Source organism: Periplaneta americana, chromosome 13 (genome assembly GCF_040183065.1).
Source record: "Periplaneta americana isolate PAMFEO1 chromosome 13, P.americana_PAMFEO1_priV1, whole genome shotgun sequence".
NCBI lineage: Eukaryota > Metazoa > Arthropoda > Insecta > Blattodea > Blattidae > Periplaneta > Periplaneta americana.
In genome coordinates, this window is record NC_091129.1 from 106,811,412 (window position 1) to 106,826,024 (window position 14,613).

At 35.0% G+C, this 14,613-nt stretch overlaps 1 protein-coding gene and 1 non-coding gene across 2 annotated transcripts in view; one reads left to right on the forward strand and one right to left on the reverse strand.

The window, feature by feature from the left end:
- Nucleotides 1–14,613, reverse strand: part of LOC138712207 (tyrosine-protein phosphatase non-receptor type 13-like) — a 1,532,948-nt gene that overhangs the window by 73,945 nt on the left and 1,444,390 nt on the right. The gene's annotated exons all lie outside the window — the stretch shown is intronic.
- On the forward strand, nt 8,849–8,920 carry TRNAC-GCA (transfer RNA cysteine (anticodon GCA)). The gene has a single exon. It is a non-coding gene; the product is annotated as a tRNA-Cys (tRNA).

Consider the following 14,613-nt stretch of genomic DNA (forward strand, 5'->3'; position numbering starts at 1 on the left):
GAAGTGATAATATTGCCATGCATCTTCAGCGGACCTCTGGAAAAAGAACTGAGGAAGAGACTAGTGCAGTGCTTTGTATGGAGTGTGGCATTGTATGGGGAAGAAACATGAACATTACGACGACGTGGAGACAAGGGAAAAGAAGCATTTCAAATGTGGATATGGAGGAGAATGGAACGTGTGAAGTGAACAGACAGAATAAGACATGAAGCTGTGTTTGAAAGAGTGGGTGAAGGAAGAATGATGCTGAAACTGATCAGGAAGAGGAAAAGGAATTGATTGGGTCACTGGCAGAGAAGAAACTGCCTACTGAAGGATGCACTGGAAAGAATGGTGAACGAGAGATGAGTTCGAGGCAGAAGAAGATATCAGATGATAGACGATATTAAGATATATGGATCATATGAGGAGACAAAGAAGAAGGCAGAAAAAGGAAATATTGGAGATAGCTGGCTTTGTAGTGAAAGACCTGCCCCTGGGCAGAACACTATGAATGAAATGAATGAATAAATATTGCCGTGCATCTTAAAAGGCAATTGCCATCCCCTTTTATGTTTTGAACGTAAGCGAACAGATTCTCCGTAACTACATATGACTTCAAAACTTAAAAAAAAAAAATCTTTAACTACACCCTGTACCAAATTCAGGCTTAGTTCAATCTCTAGTTTACTTTAGGCTACTATGGGAAGGATATGCATACATTACAAGCGGAATAATGAGGATTTGAAATCAGTTTTATAAATGTTACAACCAAGAGCATATCCATAGATCAAATGTATCTATTTGGACAGTAACTGAAACCGACGACAGTTTCCTCGTTCCCTCTCTGAACCAATATAAAGCGCTGTGTTCAAATGCAACGTTGGTTACACCAATTAGTGGCAACAATCTAAACACGTGTACCCTGTGTGCGATGCATGTTTCCTTTGTGAATCTGATCCTCTGTGTCAATGGGAGCGCCATTCGTTGGCATTCTGACGGAACCTAAATGAAAGCCGTATCTCCAGGTAAGTCAGCAAGCTTCGAATTAATTAAACTGACACCTACCTGTGGATTTTAACTGGCTAAGTACCTGATTACGACAATAGTAATATTTAATAATATTTACGGATAATAACAAAATATAGTGTCATAAAATTAGCAAAAAAAAAAAACAGCTGTCAAATGAATCTTCTTCATCATCATCATCATCATCATCATCATCATCATCATCATCATCTCATCATGGTTTTGTATCTGTTGTTGCTTCTTATTTTAGGTTCATTTATCGACGCTATCATTTTAACATGATTACACGACCTAGAATAAGATGGCAAGATGAATTCTCCTGAAGACGAAACAGGCCAGAGCATAGATGACCAAATTGTAACTCGTACGAGGGAAACCCTGGCGTAAGCAACCCACAGCGCATATTCTTTAAGGTTGTTTTTACTATTTTATATGGAAAGTTATTGACCTTAGCAGAGCATGCTTGACGTGCAATATCTCTTGTTTCTATAGGCGTTTGGACAGCCATGGGAGAGGCCTAACCCGTAAAGCAGATGATGATGATGATCTTTTTGATGTACTTCTCAGATTTCTTTTCCCGTCCGGTCTGAAGTTCAGGATGTTTCGCAGTTTCTTTTCTTCTGGCATTCGAAGCAAGCATTCAATCAAGTTTTTTTTTCTGTATCGATTAATTGTGTCATTTAGACCAGTTTTCATTTTTGTTGGTAGTTTTAACACAACACATCAATCCAATTGTGTTTAACTTGTTTTATCAGAACATGAAAACAAAATGAACGACGTACATGACATCCATCTTATAAGAATTATATCAAGTGTCATCTGTTAATGTTTTAATGTTAACGTTTTATAGATCTGTTTTAATCTGTTTCATTTAACTAGTGTTTTGTGTTTTAACATTATGAAGTGACATTGTACAATCAACAGCTGATCGTGGACACAGTAATCACAAGTTAGCCTTAAAAATAGTGTAATTATGATTTCGTTGTTTGTTAGATACGTATTCCATTTAACCTATGTGGCATAATATTAAGTATGTATTTAAGACAACATTTAAGATCTGAAGATGGCATAAATATTCCAAAAAACGTTCAGCAATAAAATGTAACATATAAATACTACATTGTAAGATAAGCATTAGACGGCCCCATTCATTCCAAACCCATTTAGACCAGTGTTTCTTAACTATACTTCGTTGATAATGTCTGACAGGAGAAGTAAACATTGCCAGCAGAGGAGGAGAGAAATATAATTGCTATTCAACCAATGGCAGAGGTCTCATTCCACGCTTCTCTTGAATTTGGGCGGGGTAGAACGCTTCAGACCGCTCAACACGTCCTACATTTCGTATTCTTAAAACTATTAGATGTATCAAAAAACTTACTTGAGAAAACTTGTTCGCACTGACTTGATCTATTACTTCTGTGAAGTAATGATGTCACTTTAACTGCGACTTTGTCCAGCGTCGATAGATTACCTAATACTTACTTACTTACTTACTTACTGGCTTTTAAGGAACCCAAAGGTTCATTGCCGCCCTCACATAAGCCCGCCATTGGTCCCTATCCTGAGCAAGATTAATCCATTCTCTATCATCATATCCCACCTCCCTCAAATTCATTTTAATATTATCTTCCCACCTACGTCTCGGCCTCCCTAAAGGTCTTTTTCCCTCCGGCATCCCAACTAACACTCTATATGCATTTTTGGATTCGCCCATACGTGCTACATGACCTGCCCATCTCAAACGTCTGGATTTAATGTTCCTAATTACGTCAGGTGAAGAGTACAATGCGTGCAGTTTTGTGTTGTGTAACTTTCTCGATTCTCCTGTAACTTCATCCCTCTTAGCCCCAAATATTTTCCTAAGCATCTTATTCTGAAACACCCTTAACCTATGTCCCTCTCTTAAAGTGAGAGTCCAAGTTTCACAACCATAAAGAACAACCGGTAATATAACTGTTTTATAAATTCTAACTTTCAGATTTTTTGACAGCAGACTGGATGATAGAAGCTTCTCAACCGAATAATAACAGGCATTTTCCATATTAATTCTGTGTTTAATTTCTTTCCGAGTATCATTTATGTTTGTTACTGTTGCTCCAAGATATTTGAACTTCTCCACCTCTTCAAAGGATAAATTTCCAATTTTTATATTTCCATTTCGTACGACATTCTCGTCACGAGACATAATCATATACTTTGTCTTTTCGGGATTTACTTCTAAACCTATCTAGATTACCCAATAGCGAAATGATATTTGATAAAATGAATCCGAGAATTCGCCATGGTATCACCTGACATTCGCCCTGCAATTTTTTAAAAATCTTTAAGAAAATACAGCCAGGTAACCAACATAAACTGGCATCGAACTCACGAGTCCATCCGCTACTGTTTCGGCTGCATCGGCGGCTCCTGGTCAAATAAATGATAAAGAATCGGAGACGTAAAACGAGTCAGACCAGAAAGAGTTTATAGCGCGTCCCATTTCTCTCTCGCATATGTTTGAGCGAGTCTTGAAGCTGCATCCTCGCCGTGTTGACATTGACTGCCAGCGGAGGCGAGTCCAAGTGTGCATCACGCTGTTCATATTTATCCTGGACCATGACAAACAGTCGCCGACGCACTCGCACATGTTCGTTCAGACTTGTATTAATTACACGAGTAAGCGAAAATAATATTGCGGCTCAGCCCGGCGCTGCGCGGCGCTTGATGGCTTTCATTAAAATTAATTCAATTTCCAACTTCATAACGTGCAAAAAGTATAAACACATCGTGATGCAAATTGCACGCCATGTTGTAATTATTTCATACGCCGGGAGTTCATGATTTTTGAACCTCGTAAATTACAGAACTAGGAACAACATTTTCAATCATGGATTACAAGCACTGCTTTCCGAAATTTTAGTGGTTAGCGCGTTGGTTTCTATGCCAGAAACTGGAGTGGGTCAAGATGAAATAATTACTGGAAATAGCATTATTAGATACGGTAAATTTTCGCAATCACGATGAATGCGAAACATGATCAAATGCTGTTTTAGTTGGTTATTTAACGACGCTGTATCTACTACTAGGTTATTTAGCGTCGATGGAATTGGTGGCAGGCAGGCAGGCAGGCAGGCAGGCAGGCAGGCAGGCAGGCAGACAGGCAGACAGGCAGACAGGCAGACAGACAGACAGACAGACAGATAGACAGATAGATAGATAGATAGATAGATAGATAGATAGATAGATAGATAGATAGATAGATAGATAGATAGATAGATAGATAGATAGATAGATAGATAGATAGATAGATAGATAGATAGATAGATAGATAGATAGATAGATAGATAGATAGATAGATAGATAGATAGATAGATAGATAGATAGATAGATAGATAGATAGATAGATAGATAGATAGATAGATAGATAGATAGATAGATAGATAGATAGATAGATAGATAGATAGATAGATAGATAAATTTATTCGGGTGTTTTGATGCAGGAATGCTATCGTTTCTTCTTATTAGTTGAGCATCATGGTCTAAAAGACCATTTATAATGGGAACTGTCCGGTAACTATCTAATCTATCTTTCCTTATAATTATATTATCAAATGCAGAAATCGATCCTTTTTGTATTCTAGTTGGAAAATTGACTGTATGTATTAAATTGAAGGTTGGTAATGATGTGTTAAATTCTTCTTTTATAGTGTTCTCAGCGAGATAGTCAATATTTAAGTCTCAGCAAAACATGTATTCGTGTTTTTTTCATGTATGTGTTGCAATGTATTTTCTAGTAGAGTGAGATGGTATTTGGCGAGATGAGATCGAGAATTCGCCATAGATTGCCTGACATTCGCCTTAAGGTTGGGGAAAACGTCGGAAAAAGCCCAACTAAGTAATCAGCCCAAGCGGGAATCGAACCCATGCCAAGCGCAACTTCAGATCGGCAGGTAAACGCTTTAGACGACTGAGTTATGCCGGTGGCCTATGAAATGCTGTTAAAGTAAGTAAAACAGCATGCTAAGTACTACTGTAGTTTTTTTAATCCTCGATAAAGTGCCAAATTGAGTACAAAATTCAAAATATAGGGCTATTATTTATGCAAAATAGGAGCAAAATTATATTTTATGGGATATTTTTGTTTTTTCGTAAACAAAATTAAAATCTATCTAAAGGCCCCGTCATATACGAGTTCTTACATTTTTTTTTCAAATAGTTTGTTCACCCCTCTATGTTAGCTTTTTTTCAGTAGGAATGTGACCTACTGTATGTGATGTCTTCTTTGTTGTTATACAGTTCGACAGAACAGAATTGAAAGTTCTGACCAATAAGGATAGTGGGTATGGCAGGTGAAATGAATACAAATTCTTATTGGTTATCCATCAACGAATACAGTACTGTACTTGCAATTCCTGCCCGCCCCGAGACTTGTGTATGCTCTTCTAGTACCACAGTGGGTTTCGACAGTTCCGTCTCACAAACGGCACAATTCTCAAATAGAAGAAGAAGAGTTCATTAATTTAAAATCAGTGATCAATATGGATGTCCTAATCAATAAAATATTCTGTTTTCCTTTAACAAAAATATCACTACAAGACACAGGACCAATTTCTATTCACATTTACAAACCCATTTCTTAGTGCCCGTATAGGAGCGTGTCTAATTCTCCTACGTAAGCAGTCGAACTATAGGATGTCGAACTTGATTTCTGTCGAACTTAAGAGCTTCCACTGTATGTTCAATTAATCTGTGTGTTGCTGGTGGTAGAATATTGGCTACCTATGAGATCGCTTTAGGTCCACAAAAATTTTATATGTGCTAGCGGATGATTTTAATAGAGTAACAAGATGTTTCGGAATAAAATCATACCATAATTATTTTGGCATGTTTCTTAATGTTTATAGTTTCACTGTGATTTTATTATGTTCTTTTACGTATTCATTATTTTCAAGAATTTTAACTTGAAACTCTATAAAATGCACCTGATGACACTGCAATTTAGACCACCAGGGCACCGATTTTCCCTTCTCCCTTCCTCACCATCATCATCCTCATCTATTATCTACACTAAACTTACACGAACACTTACATACACTTACCTTAGTATACGACATAACTAGACTTCGTTGAATTGCCACACGCAGCATGCAATCAGGTTGCCGATGTACGGTAGTATAGAAGAGGTGAGCGACCTCCCGGTCTCGTAGTATAAGCAGTTCATGTTAAGAGATGTGACCGGTCCAAATAGATAGAGCAGCTACAGCTAATGTATATCTATGTAAGCACTTGTTTTTGCATTACTGTGGTGGAATAGTCAAAGCTTAACATTTGTTCAGTGCAGACAAGAATTCAATCAAACATACTACAATGACAGTGTTGCTGTTCCAAACAATTGCCCCTGGAATACCCTTACCCCCGCAAACAGTCTTGACCCGTTGGAAAACGTGGTTGGATGCTGTTAATTATTATGCAGAACATTACGGCAAAATAATTGAGGTAATTGATGAATTGGATAGCACAGACAGTTCCGCTGTTGCAGCTGTAAAATCATTGCCTTCTCAACAGCTACTGGAAGATATTCTGTTCATTGATTCTAATTTTAAAATCGTGTCCATAAGCATCATCCTGTTAGAATCGTCTAAACTACAATTCTCAGACACCCTTAATATAGTGGATAAAGTATCACAAACCCGTTATCCAAAATAACAATTCACTAATTTCAGAAAAAGTGAAATGTAAGTTGAGAAACATTATTGCTAAAAATTCTGCCTATTCATAACTTCGTATTATAAATGATGTACTATCAGGTCACGACAAGACGTCTGAAGTTGGTGTACTAAAAAGTAGTGACTTTCCGTTCTTTTAAAATGTGCGTCTATTACATCGTGTGATGTTGAACGTGCATTTTCCCAATATAGACCTAAAAACTGTTTGAGTGACCATCGGAGGAGGTTCACTTTGCAAACTGTACGTAACTCTTCACTGCAATGCTCATATTCAAGGATGATGTGAGTATATTGCATTAGATTTTAAGAGTTAATATATCTCACTACAAAATAATTGTGTATTTACATGTTTAGACATTTCCTACTTCAATGATCATCCATTATATTTCTTGAATGCAGGATACAAGTTTTATTGTAACCGCAGTATACTGCTCAGTGTTTATATCAGAGGCATACTCCATCCTTTGCACGCCCCCTTCTCACGCCACACACACTCACACACTCTTTTAATAAGAAAAATGACACATCCCCAAACGCTAAAAAATTCTAAATTCTAACATTAAAAGTGCTATAAAAAGCTTTTTTTTTTTTTGGCTCACCTACATGAAAACTACTGTTTTTCATAACACATTACTGGTTAGAAAGTTCTTCTTTGTTGTACGCCTACGGTAAAAACATTGTTAGATTAATTTTTCCGTACGAATACCGCAAAGATGTCATAGTAATATGATATAGTTATAATTAGCACGACGAAAAGGATTGAGAACCGAATAGTTCGAAACCGAAGATTCGCAAACTGGGTAAAAAAATTTCGTCCCATTTTGTATATCACAGGCCAAAAGCTTTTGGAAAATCCAAAGACTGCAAAGAACTAGCTCGTTGGACAATATCACATGCAGTCAAAGGCTTAAACCTTTGGCAATGATCTGCGAAAACAGAACCTTGTGTTAAAGAATGTAAACTCTACAGAGTGTCCATAAAGTCTGGAATCATAGGAGAATGACTATTGTGGAATGGGCACCGAGGTCACCAGACTTAAACCCTATGGATTTTGCCATTTGGGGGATTGTGAAAGCTGAGGTGTATGCAGAAAAAATTCGGGATGTGGAACATCTCCGTCATAGAATTATTGCTGTATGTGCTGCTCTTAACCCAAGTATGTTGAAGACAATTCAAAAAAATTGTGCAAAGCTTATGAGGACGTGTGATGAAAATTATGGCAGACGTGTGGATCACATTCTTTAATGTTAATATGTATGTATGTGTATTATTTCCTATGATTCCAGACTTTATGGACATTCTGTATTTGTAATTTTGCGTTTTCTGTTTCGGTTTCAATCCGCCTCTTCAGCTAGAGAAGTGTGATGACAAAAATTCTGTCGATCACTACTCTAGGACAGAGTGGAGAAGGAAATATCTCTAATGAGGAATTCCAAATTGTAGAATTTGATACACCTCCACAAATGCTATTGCTTTGTCGTTTGACTTTGCTTTGCAAAAAAAAGTTAAAACTATCTACTGTTTCAAATTTTCATTGTGCTCTGTTGTGGTTGTGGGGGCTAATAAATAGCCTATTATAATTGATCAGCAGCATATACACTTCTATGGTTATTTCACGTCATTATTTCCACTCACGCCAAAATGTAAAATTTGAAGTATGTTCAGGAATTAACTAACAGAAAGTTGGCATCCCTACACTTGAACATATAAGCTGCACTGTATCTGGGACGAGTTCTCGGAAAAGAAATAACAAACTTTGTTTCTGGATGAATAACCATTTTACCAAGAATCGTTAATTTGTACTTTGGGCGTTTCGAGAAACCTGAGTGTAAAGCAGTGTATGCCAAGACGACTACATTGCGGGGGCAGCTGACCTCGGTGACATTCATATTGGTGGGATGAAGCAGCTGTGCACGGAAGTCTATCCTCTTGCCAGAAGAAAAGTGCAGTGTATTTGTTTTTCGTGGTTTGGTTACGTCATATTTTGTTTGGTGATGGCAGCTATCTGTTTTCCTTACTCCTGGACACGCAGTTAACTTCGTCCAATCTTCACATCGCCCTCGTCACAAAACAACCGGTTAGAACGCATTTGAAGGAAACTGCTTCCATTATGTGCACATATCCAGAGTGGGGGTATAGCTCAGTGGTAGAGCATTCGACTGCAGATCGAGAGGTCCCCGGTTCAAACCCGGGTGCCCCCTTCAAATAATTTTCTTTTCTTTTTTTATTGTCAACTTTCAATTAACGAATAGCCTATGTAAATAATTCTGCACGTCAGTGAAAGGTCCAAGAGGTGTTAAATATTATTTCTATTTTATTCGGAACAAAAGGTACATGTGTAGGCTATAATTTCTATGCTCTCCTAAATTTAAAAAAATTAAATGTTGGAAACTTCATTAGTGGTCGTAGAATATTGAAAATTTGGTACCAAATTGACTCTTTTCACATCTAAATTTCTAAAAGATACACGTTGGAAACTTCACTAATGATTGTAGAAAATGCAAAATTCTGAGACAAATTAGATTTTTGCCCTTCTAAATTTCTAAAAATTGAACGTTGGGATACTTAATTTACTAGTTGTAGACAATGCAAAATTCGATGACAAATAAGCTCTTTCCGCTTCTAAAAAAACCGCTAAACTTCTTAAACTTCCCGATTCATTTTATCATGAACTGAACCAGTTTCTTCAAACTTCTTAATGCACGATAAGAAAGCGTGGCACAAGGACAGTTTCGCAGATGAATTTTTGTCCGACATATTCTTAATCCGGTAGCGAAGTTTCTACTACATTCAGAATAACATTGCTCCAAACCAATTCTTGTTCGAAGATTTAAAGTTATTTCTTTAAACTCAAAAATGTTTGTGTAATACTCATAAACAAGTCAAATAACCAACAGACTTCGTACAGAATAAGAATTAACGGGTTAGGTACAGCATACAGCAGTAACATTTTGGAAATATTAAACATTTTTTCCTCCATTACTATAGCTATCTTGTACAATAATGAAAATCAGTATGTGTAAAACACTGTCCTTCTACTATATGAAGAAAAAATTTTACGATTAAAGAAAATCATTTTCATATACATATATATTTTTTTTAATTCAGTTCACTGTGCAGTGATGAAGCTCTTCCCACATAACTCAAAAACTATACAACATTTTGTGACGAAATTTTTATGTGTATTTATGCATGTCATATCTACAATATGATGCAAAATCACTTCTCTACCTTTGATAGATTGTTTGATAAAAAAGAAATTCATTAAAAATGGTCAAACATCAGTATTTTCTTTTAACACAAATTAAAAAAATATATATTTATTAAGGAATGTAGTTGAAAGAGCATGATATTGTAAACATGAGTTTCAGAAATAAAATAAAAGAGAGAGAACATGAAAAAGTTAACAAGTTTATGAGTTATGAGGGAAATGTTTCATCACTGCACAGTGAACTACAACCATTATGCATTTTGAAAAAAAATATATATAAATAATCTTTTAACAATCGTAAAAATATTTTTTCTTATAGCAGAAGGATAGTGTATTACACATACCAATTTTCATTATTATACAAGGTACAGTAATGGAAGAAAAAAATGTTGAACATTTCCAAAAATTTTACTGCTGTAAGCTGTACCTAATCCCTTAAAGAAACTTTTCTATTACTTAAATATAACTCAACGATTTTTTAAATCCCATTAGTGATGGGAATAAAATTTTCTCCATTGGTAACATAGTATTTTAGCGACTTTTCACTGCTACTTAACAACTTTTTCACAAACTGGTTGGCTGAGCTGTTAGGCGATAGAAGTGGGAAGCCTTTCGTCACACTGAAAGAATTGTTAGAAATTAAAATATCAGATAAATATTAGTTAATATATTATGAACTTATTTGAAAAAATTGACAAATTATTTGGAAGCTGATGTTACTGAATATAGCACTTATCAATCTATTATTTAATAAAAATTCGATCGCGCTGAACGAATCTGTTTCAGGAAGTAAGCGTCTATCTTTAATCTGTATAAATAATTTCAAATCGATAGCTTTAAAAGTTTGTGAGATACAGAGGAAAATGTGGGATGCTGTATTTTATACATAACGGATTTACACTACCTTGTTAAACCTTCCACACAAGTTAAATATTTAGGAATTATTATAGACCAGCATTTACGTTGGGATAAACAAATTGATTTCATGTGTACAAGTATAAGAAAGACAATTTATAAATTCATAATACTTCGAAATTTTATCACTAAGGAGGCATTGAGAATAATATTTTTAATTTTTGTACAAACATTAATACACTATGGTATAATAAATTGGGGTGGAGTAGCATCATCTGTACTTAATCCATTAATTTTATTATACAGAAGATTAATAAAAATTTGTCTGACCAAACATATGGATTACCCACAAATTTAATTTATACAGATTTTAATGTATTAACTATTAAAGAAATTTATAAATATAGTTTACTAACTTACTACCACAGAAATCAAATAAAACATAAATCTAATCGACATGAATATCGTACCCGAAGACAAAAGTCTACTTTCCCATTAATTGAGCCTAAATGTCATACAAGTGCAGCTCTTAAACATGGTGCTAGTTTCGGCCCAAGACTTTATAATAAAATTACAAACCATTTTCCAAATTTGAAATATTTCAAAATAGAAGCTTTTAAAAAAGAAATTTGTAAAATTATCCATGATATATAATATTAACAAATGTATTCTTTTTTACCTTTTATTTCTGTCGACTGTATTCTTTTTTTATTGAATATCACTGGCTTCTGTCGGATTGTCAATTTATATTAAATGTGTATTTTTCTCTCTTTTTCTCTTTCTTTTTTATTCTTGCTCTTGTGTTGTATTTATTGGTCTGAATTAAGTTACTTACTGTATTTAGTAAAGTGTCCTTGTAAATTTTATGTTATATTATTGACTAAGACCATACCGTACACGAGCCTGGCTCTTACGGTAGTGGCTAGAAACATTTTTGTTTTATAAATTTAATTTGTACTCACTAGCTAGCTAGTTAAATAAATAAAATAAAAAATAAAAAAAATATTATTTAATATATTATCTGTATTACAGTATTGTAGGCCTCTTCCCAGAACAGAAAAAGAACGAATAGATACATCCTACACTGCCAAATTCCTACTAACTAATTCTCTAGCCAAGTATATCTTCTTAGTGTTATGATATGACAAACTCATTGCACTGAAAGTGACCGCAAATTCAGACGATACTTTTTTGTGGCATGACACAGGATAGAAAACACATGCATAAAAGCGACCTTACGCCTGAGTTAACACCGATCGACACGACCCCTCGGATTTCAACACGAAGGAAATAAAATTATTACTCCAATACTCTTATGACTATGACTTCTTGTTTCTTGGATATGAGATATTACGTGCAATGTATTTTGCGCCATTTTATTTTTACGTGATACATTTACCGCCTCCTTCGTAGCAAGGGGCGTATTTCAGAGGAAGATAAGGACTATGTGTGATATATGTGAACTGAAGGTCTCACTGACTGTACATTAGTTCTTTCTGGGTAAGAAGAAAGACACAAAATATATCTTTTCTGTGTGCTCTTCTAAAGTCTCAGTGCCAGATACAGGCCTACTTTTAATAAAGTCGTGATTGACAAATGTTTCTGTTTCATTTTATTAATATTGAAATATGTCGATATCTAGTTACACTTAAATTATCTGGTTTTCTGTTTGGGTATGGATAAAATAAAAACACCGTAAAACATTTACTACTGAACTTCATTTGTTGAAACTTTCTGCATACAACACTGAAAGATGAGAGATTCCTCAGAGCTCAACATGACTCCATTGCGCACCCTGCACAACTCATAACGGTGATGCAATTCAGCTCATGTTCGTTGTAACATAAGAGGGGTGATTTGTTAAAAAGCTTGAATAATTTTTATTCTCAGATCATCAATGTTCCTGAGTTTCTATGAATAGACAATGTCTTTAACAAAACAAAACCCCACACGATGAAGAGTCAGGAGGGGTTAGATCTGGGAAGTTTGGGGGGGGGGGGTCAAGCCAAGCGATAGCTGCTTCTTGTACTGGGTTTCGCCTGCGACGTCCTGGATTTTTTTTTAATGCAGAACCTCTTTCTACAAATGTACCACAACATTATGGAATCACATTTAGGTACATTCCGCACAATGTACTCACGTCGAAATTCCCTTTGAACTCTTTTAACATTCTCAAATTTAGCGTAACCAAAGAACACATTGTGCCCGCCATTTTGTAGCCATTTTAATCATCTACGATTTTCATTTGTCTTTCAGATTATGCAGTGTTGATTTTCATATATATGGAAACTCCCATCTTTTAATCATAATATAACCAGCAAGAAATTTTTCCTACTATCATAATAGCTTTATAATAATAAATTAATATTATTCATACTTAAACGGATCAACTGTATATTCTTTGCAGCGCATTTTCTTTGGAACTTCTGTACATAACGATTTTGTACATAAATTGCTTGTGTCGGCATAGACGCCGTTTTCTTTGAATTATTAAAGGGATTCTGCACAAGAGTTCGAGAAAATTTTAATTGAAGTTTCTCCATAAATATCCTTACACGTTTTACAGAAAATAACACCCTTCGATTTTTCATATAATAGGTACCCTTGGAAATTGCTTAACCCAAGATGGTTGAAAATTACGGCCCTTATGCACTACCTTTTTCCCTTTGACTGTCATTACTACGACCCAATTTATCATTCTGTTCCCCTTCATGCGGTTTTATTTTGAACATTTTCATTTGAAACCACCACACTTTCTACGTATTTTGTTTTAATGTCTTGAAGTTATATCGCAGTGGCTTCAAATAAAGTGACCTCCTAAATTGTATGCAAATTTATAAAAATACAAATTGTTTGCAAATTTAATCTCCATTTTATGTATTTTATTTCATTTGACCAATTGGTTAATTAAGAGTTCTATGTCTCAAAAGGTTAACATGCACAAACCTGCAACAACAATCATCACAAGAAATGATTAGGCCTACTAAAACTGAATGTTGATAACTGGTACTTTTAAATTTCGTAACAAATTTAACTGTTATGAAAAATGCTAAACATTAATAATAATTGAAGGTTTTTTTTTTTTTCGGAAAAACAACCACAGTCCAAAAACATAAACTTTGGGAGAAACAAAAAAACTATCTGGCTTGGGTGTTGTTGACACTTCTAGTATGAAATTCATCATACCATCTCTTAAGGTCCTGTAGAAGCTTGGGAAAACTGAAGTACATTTTTAACTTAAATTGCCTTATAGAAATACATGTATAAATGTAGGTAAGTTAACTGTGGACAGTGGTTGTTTTAGGAAAAAATCATCTGTTGTGGCTGAAGTGTGCCTCTCCTTTAATCCTCTTTTCTTTACTATAGGGTAAAGTTTGGTAATATTCTGATATGAGTAATATTGTGATAGTTCTTTTTGAGAATTTATTACAATTTTATTGAGCGAGAGAAAGATCGTTTTTTTGCGTCAACGTATTAAGGGAATGTTCGTGGATAAGTTGCTGCACATAATCGGGCCTTCTCTTGCTCAATAAAAAGTAATAAATTCTCAAATAGAACTATCACAATATTACTTATATCACAGTATTACCAACCTTTACCCTACTCTGGTTCTTCTCCTTTCGTTGCTTACATGGACTTAATTCTGCACGTAAAGATGATTCCGTAACTAATACAACAATAATTATTAATTGTTAATTGTTGTTAATTAATAATTATTATTCACGTGCTAAAGCATTTTTGTCTGAGGTGGCTTTTCCTGCGTACTGCCAATGTACTACCGTTTAAAATTGTATGGATAAATGTTTCAAGATAATATGAATGGGATAT